The following is a 7,443-nucleotide window of genomic DNA, read 5'->3' on the forward strand; positions in this document are numbered from 1 at the left end:
AGTACATAAATTAGTGAATCAGCAAAATTCTGTGGGCATAGTATACTTGGACTTCAGTGAGAAATTTGACAAAGTAGACCACAATCTACTTCTTGGTAAGATAAACAATATGGGATAGACAGTACCACCACCAGATGGATTTGAAATTGGCTGACTAAGTACACTCAGTGGATAGTCCTCAATGGACTATAAGCTACCTGGAGGGAGGCATGTAGTGGGGTACCTCAAGGTTCTGTCTTGAAGTGCTCTTCAACATCTTCATACATGATCTAGATAAGGGGATAGATGCAGTGGTGGGATTCAAATAATTTAACCACCGATTTGCCCAGGCTCAGGTTGGCTGTCATGGGAAGCATGGCCCATCCCCATCCTCCAGCTCCATTGCACATGCATGGGACAAGCCTCCCACGATGGCCAACCTGACCCTGGGTGAACTGGTTGTTAAATTCCACCACCACCCCATATAAAAGTGGATTCTGGGCACTGTGCTGTGCTGCAATGGAGAAATGGACAACAGAGCAGCCGACATGAGGGAAGGAAGAGGGAAAGCAGCCTCTTTCCCTCATGAAGGCCACTCCATTGTCCATTTCTCCACTGCAGCACAGCACTCAGGATCCACTTTGATAGCGGGGGGGAGGGGATTTAACAACTGGTTCACCCGAACTAGTACGAACCAGCTGAATCCCACTACTGGGTAGATGGTGAACTCATCAAATGTGCAGATGTCACCAAGAGTAACCAATAATTTAGACAATAGGCTCAAGATTCAGAAGGACAGACTTGAGCATTGGACCCTATCCAACAAGATGCAGTTCAATGGTGAGAAAAGTAAGGTCCTGAACTTAGGTAGGAAAGACAAATGCATAGGTATAGGCAGTGGTGGGATTCAGCCAGATCGCACCACTTCGGGAGAACCAGTTGTTAACTTTCTGAGCAGTTTGGTGAACTGATTGTTGGAAGAAATCTTTAGGAAAGAGAACCGGTTGTTAATTTATTTGAATCCCACCACTGGGTATAGGATAAGTGGTGCCTGGATCAATAGTAGTAATTGTGAGAGGGATCTAGATGTCCTAGTAGAACACCACTTAAGTATGAGGCATCAATGTTCTGCAGTTGCCAAAAACCAGTGTAGTCCTAGACTGCATCAATGGAGGGATAGCATCAAGACAATGAGAAGTGAAAGTATAGCTTTACAACTCGCTGGTGAGTTTTGACAAAATTCTGCATGAAGTTCCTAGGAAAATATATGATTTGTAGAATAAGTAGAGATGCCCTCTTTTGGATGGAAAACAGTTTAGATGATATGAAGAAATAATTAGAATGATTTGTTAATTATTCCATTTGATATATTCTTTGGAACTGGCTTTTATTTAATTTTGTACATATATTAGTTTGTAATAGGGATAAGCATAACTCACTGAAAAAACAAAAAGGGGTGAGAAAGAATATGGGGAAACAGACACTGAAATGGTAAAAACAAGTGTAAAGTGAAACACACCAAAACAATGTTGTGTGACACTTTTCTTTTATTCTTTTTTAAATTTGTGTGATTTGCTACATAGCTATTGCAAACACAAAGAACAACCCTTCATGTCAGATGTCCAAAAGAATCATAATATTCTTGCTTGTGAATGGGACTTTGTTTTTTACATATGTCATCAGTGGCAAGGGTGTTATATGCCCAAAGCTGGAAAGACAAAAATATACTCACAGTGGAACAATGGATTTTGAAACTATTGGAGCTAGCTGAGTTTGTGAAATTGACTGCTTTGCTTTGAGATAATAATTTCACTAAATTCTTTGCAACGTGAAAACCATTGTTACATGTTAAAGTTCTTACAAGACAAATAGAAATGTTCTGATCCCTGAGAAACAGGCAAACAAATTGAAATTAGTGGCTGAATTTGCAATCTGAGGTTCTTTAGTGGTCCAGAGTCAGAATTTCATATTATTTTTAAGAACTGCATTAAACATATTGTTTCATATGAGTCATCTAGAGTCAGTATGTTCACCTTCTGTTATTAGATCGTGAGAAATTAACTGTCTGTTTAAATTGAACTGTTTCTGAAGAGTGAGTCACTTCTCAGTCCAAATGCATCCTACTCTGTAAATTTGGAAATTCATATAGGAAGAAAAAAATAAACTCTCAGCTGCTTTTGAAGCTGACAACTACCCCTGCTGTGTACCTCAGTATCAGTTATCTAGAACTCTAGGTTTCTCTCAAGCATCTACAATGTTTGGAATTTGTCATTCTAGAACATAAAAGCACATTCCAAAATCTCAGATGTTTTAGAATAGAAGTAATTCTTTATCAGACATTATACTGCTCTTTAATCCAATTCTTTTTTAAAAAAAAAAACTTATTCCCAGTACAGATATGGAATGGATCTATTCAGAAATTTAAGTATAGGCAAGACATTGCTTTATCTTCTGTTGAACTAATCGCTGTATAATCCCTCAAAATTATTTCTGTTCAGATGTTAAATATTACCATCTGGACCAGGGGTCTCCAACTTTGACAACTTTAAGACTTGTGGACTTCAACTCCCAGAGTTGAAGTCCACAAGTCTTAAAGTTGCCAAGGTTGGAGACCCCTGATCTGGACTACATTGTTTTGCACCAACATATAGCCATAGTGGTTGAGACATAGATGATATCTGGGTCTGTTTCATTCAAGTTTTTCTCTTTGTAAGAGGTAAGAGTAATGAGTGCATGTTCATTTTAAATGAATCTTAATACCCTTTCCAAGGTACAAATGGAAATTGATCAGCACTGTTAATTCAAGCACAGTCTATAATAAGTTAAAACTTAAAAGGCCATTTAGTGGACTTAAAGAAGGATCATTGGGAAGGCCAATGGGATACAAAAGATTTCTAGGAAGCATCAGCAGCAAATACAATACAAATCGACTTTTATTTCACTTCCTGACTTAACAAAAAAAAAAATTTAAAAAACAATGGAATGCTTGGTATATAGAAGATGTCCTGTTTCTTACTGTGTTGCAATCACTAAATGACAATTTCAGATAATAAGATAGAATGAGATAAATATGATCTAAATGCAGTAAAGGTAAAAGATAGTTTATCATCGATCTGGCAAACAGTAATAACAATCTCTTCTTACTGAGGATAAGGACATTGTAGCATTATTCCAGTAAACTATTACTGCAACCATAGAATGGTTGTTTTATTTCTACTTCAATTACTTGATCAATACATCACTTATTGTTCTACTTAGGGTAAACAAAAAAAATTTAAAAAACAATGGAATGCTTGGTATATAGAAGATGTCCTGTTTCTTACTGTGTTGCAATCACTAAATGACAATTTCAGATAATAAGATAGAATGAGATAAATATGATCTAAATGCAGTAAAGGTAAAAGATAGTTTATCATCGATCTGGCAAACAGTAATAACAATCTCTTCTTACTGAGGATAAGGACATTGTAGCATTATTCCAGTAAACTATTACTGCAACCATAGAATGGTTGTTTTATTTCTACTTCAATTACTTGATCAATACATCACTTATTGTTCTACTTAGGGTAAACAAAAAAAAATAGAGATAGCAGATCCATTAGGAACATAGGTAATGGCATAATTATCAGTTCCAACCATGGGTCCATGAAGTTCAGTATTAATTTCTAAAGCAGAAGTTTCTTCAGTTTGATCTGCAGCGCTAGAATTTGGACATGGATTCTTCAGTGTGCAAAACATGTATTATGACACAAACCAAATATGTATATATAGATGAAATGCCGATTTTTGTATATGTGTGAAGTATAAACTTTCTCAGTCATTTTTTTTTAAAAAAAGGTAAAGGTTCCCCTCGCACATATGTGCTAATCTTTTCTGACTCTAACGGGTGGTGCTCATCTCCGTTTCAAAGCCAAAGAGCCAGCGCTGTCTGAAGACATCTCCATGGTCCTGTGGCCGGCAAGACTAAATGCCAAAGGTGTATGGAACGCTGTTACCTTCCCACCAAAGGTGGTCCCTATTTTTCTACTTGCATTTTTTACATGCTTTCAAACTGCTAGGTTGGCAGAAGCTGGAACAAGTAACAGGAGCTCACCCCGTTATGCGGCACTAGGGATTCGAACCGCTGAACTGCCAAACTTTCGATCGACAAGCTCAGCATCTTAGCCATTGAGCCACCACATCCCCTTTTTAAAAAAAAAATAGGTACCTCTAATAACCCTGAAAAAAATGACAAGTCTAATTACCTAGGAAAGTAACTGAATTAATTGATGAACACAGATATTATTTTAATCAAATGGTAACAGAAAATGAAACATAATTTAAATATGTAATTTAAAAAATAATAAAGCTCAGTGATAGACTGAAGCATGAATAATATAACATTTTTAAAGAATTAGTACCAAACCGATATTATCTATATAATAGGACACCTGGAGACACAACCATTCCTGGTTCTTTTGAACAAGCACAGCTTCTGCTTTTCCCTAAACCAAATGAGAATTAACAACAAATATCGTATAGGTACTGTTAAATGAGATGAATGAAGTCTTACTAATTTACTGGACCATAAGCTAAACAGGTTTATGTGTGTCACACAGCTACCATTGTGACTTTTTGGGGGAGGTTGTCCTGTGGACACTCAGAATTTCTGCCTAGAAGAAAGAAAGATAGGATTTGAACTTTTGTTCTAATATGTTTGATTAGGATAACTTTAATTCTGATATCTTGCTGCTTATACACCACAATAGTTGGACACATTAATGGTTTTGCTAAGAACAATACACTAATTTAGGTGGAGTTGTTTTCCTGTATCGCTGCTTGTGAGGCATCTCGTTTTAGGAAGAAGCCTGACACCTAAATGGACACTGCAGAATTGTGTTCCAGAAGAAGAAAAGAACTTCTACAGCTTTCAGCTCTTTCTCCATTCCTCTCTAGTCATTGTTTTTTTTAAAAAAAAATACATATTTAGCTGATTTAACATATTTTTGCCACTTTTATTTAAATATATGACCTTCTCAAGTAGCTATTAAATAAGCTATTTGGTTTTAAAATAGCTCATTAAAATTTAGTGGACAACTTAGAGAATATGTGTCATAAGCTATTGATGTAGCTTCTCCCCCATTTTCAATCTATTTCAAATCCTCTAATTCTAAGGAAAGGGGAACATATTGATGCTTCTTCTTTGTGTGAGGGCTGTTTAATGGCACACCATTAAATGACACAGAGCTTTATTGGCCTCTGTGGCATTCAAACTATTCAGTGATAGAGGTTTCATTCAAAGGTCTTCAAGGTCTTGTAATAGGTGTCATCCAGTTCAGGGTATCTAATTTCTGTGCTGCCTTTTTCAGTGCTACAGCTTCCAGTTTGGAACAGCAGTGTAGAATGCAAAGGGAGAAGGCAAGTGGCATACCATCTGCCTCTGTTTTCTCTGAACATTTTCCTCCAAATATAATAACAATTATCATATCATATCAAAATGCTGTAGTAATATGACAATATCATTCAGACAAAGTGAATTCATAAGGCGATCACGCAGGAGATCACAACTCGCCTGAATTGTGGTATCTTCAACATGGGGTTTATTGTGATTAGAAAATACCTAGGATCTTAATAAAGAGTGGATTCAAAAGCTGACTTATTACATGATAGTTTTATCAGCTGTAACTCTGTAAAGGATTGTGCTTTCTTGGAAGAAGTTAATGCACATTCTGGGGGTATTCCGGACACAGACGTAAAAGTTATGGCCAAATTTACTTTTTCCCAGTTTTAGCAAGTATGCCAGCTGCGGCCTTTTCTGAACATCGTACAACAATAAATTGCATGTATATCCCTTTACAAGTGTATTTATGTATAGAGAGATTGATTTGATGTGTATTCCATCTTTATTCAATATAGTTCAAGTTGGTATATATGTTGCTCCTTCCCTTTATTTTCCTCATAATAATAACCCTGTGAGATAGATTCTGTTTGAGTTGCTTTGAATCAGAATTGGGCAGCATATAAATTTAATGAATAAAATAAATACATCAATAAATAAGAGAGAGTCCCTGGCCCAAAATCACTTTGTTGGCTTCACTGCCAAAATCTTGCAAGTCTGATTGTGCTCTTTCCCCTTCTTATATTTCCTGTGTTCGGGCAATATATATATGACCCACATACTAAAATTGTTTGTGGTGTATTTAAGATATGTTTTACTCCTTGTCATTTTGGTAATAGAGCTCACATATCTCTGTCAAGGTCATCTTCCTTTTCTCTACATTGCTAGATCTCACAGTCCCTTGGTTGCTATAATTTCTTTCTCATGACACTGCCCCCCAAATTATTGGACTCTGTTTTTTATTTATTAACTTTTTTAATGGACTTGTCAGTATTGGTTCCAATAAATCTCTTATATAGACCTTTGGGTTCTTTATTTTTTTATTGCACGTTGCTCCTTATATTGTAAATCATGTATTATAAAGTTAGAAGGAGACATTTATACAACCAAATCCAACCCCACTGTTCAGTTGAAGAATCAAAATAAAGCATCTCCAACTATTGACTGTCTGAGGAAGTTATTACTGCACTGGATAAATTGTACCACTGTTGAACTGCTTTTACAATTAGAATTTTATTTTCCTATCAAAACAAATCTTCCTTCTAATTTAAAAGCATTATTGTATCCCATGTATCACACTATCAGGTAGTCTTCAACTTTCTTCTCAGTGATATTATTTCATGTTATTTGATGAGTATTTATATTGTCCCTCAAATTTCTCCTCTCAAGGATAATCTTTCTGAAATTCTGCAACTTAGACTAACATAACATTACATAAAATAACAGGGTTGGAAGGGTCTTTTAGTCCATAACCCTGTTCAAGCAGGATATCATTTCGGACAAATGGTTGTCCAGTCTTTTCTTCAAAACCTCCATAAACTTCTGAAGGCAAGCCATTCCACTGATTAATAGTTCTTAACGTCAGGAGTAATTCTCCTTACTTCTAGGCTAGCTCCCTCTTTACTAATCTTCCATCTTTGTCCTGCTCTCAGGTGATGTGGAAATTAGGTCAAATTAGGCCTCTTCTCTGTGGTAGCTCTTCAAGTATTGAAACATTGCTTTCATGTCACCCCTAGTCCTTCTCTTTGCTAGACTAGATGTACATACTTCCCTCAACTATTCATCGTATGGTTTAGCCTCCAGACTCCTTATCATCTTTTTTGCTTTTCTCTGTACGCTTTCTAAAGTCTCAGCATCTTTTTTGTATTGGAATAGCCGGAACTGAATGCAGTTATCTGAGTGTGGTCTCACTGGTGAAATATAAAGCAGTATTATTATTTCACATAATCTTGATACTATCCCTCTGTTGATGGAATATTACAACTGCATTGACTTTTTTGGCAGCTGCAGCATACTACTGGCTCATACTGAAATGGTGGTCCATTAGGATACCTGGAACCCTCTCACAGAGCCAGATACCACCTATT

The sequence above is a fragment of the Ahaetulla prasina genome, chromosome 1 (assembly GCF_028640845.1).
Source record: "Ahaetulla prasina isolate Xishuangbanna chromosome 1, ASM2864084v1, whole genome shotgun sequence".
Taxonomy (NCBI): Eukaryota; Metazoa; Chordata; class Lepidosauria; order Squamata; family Colubridae; genus Ahaetulla; species Ahaetulla prasina.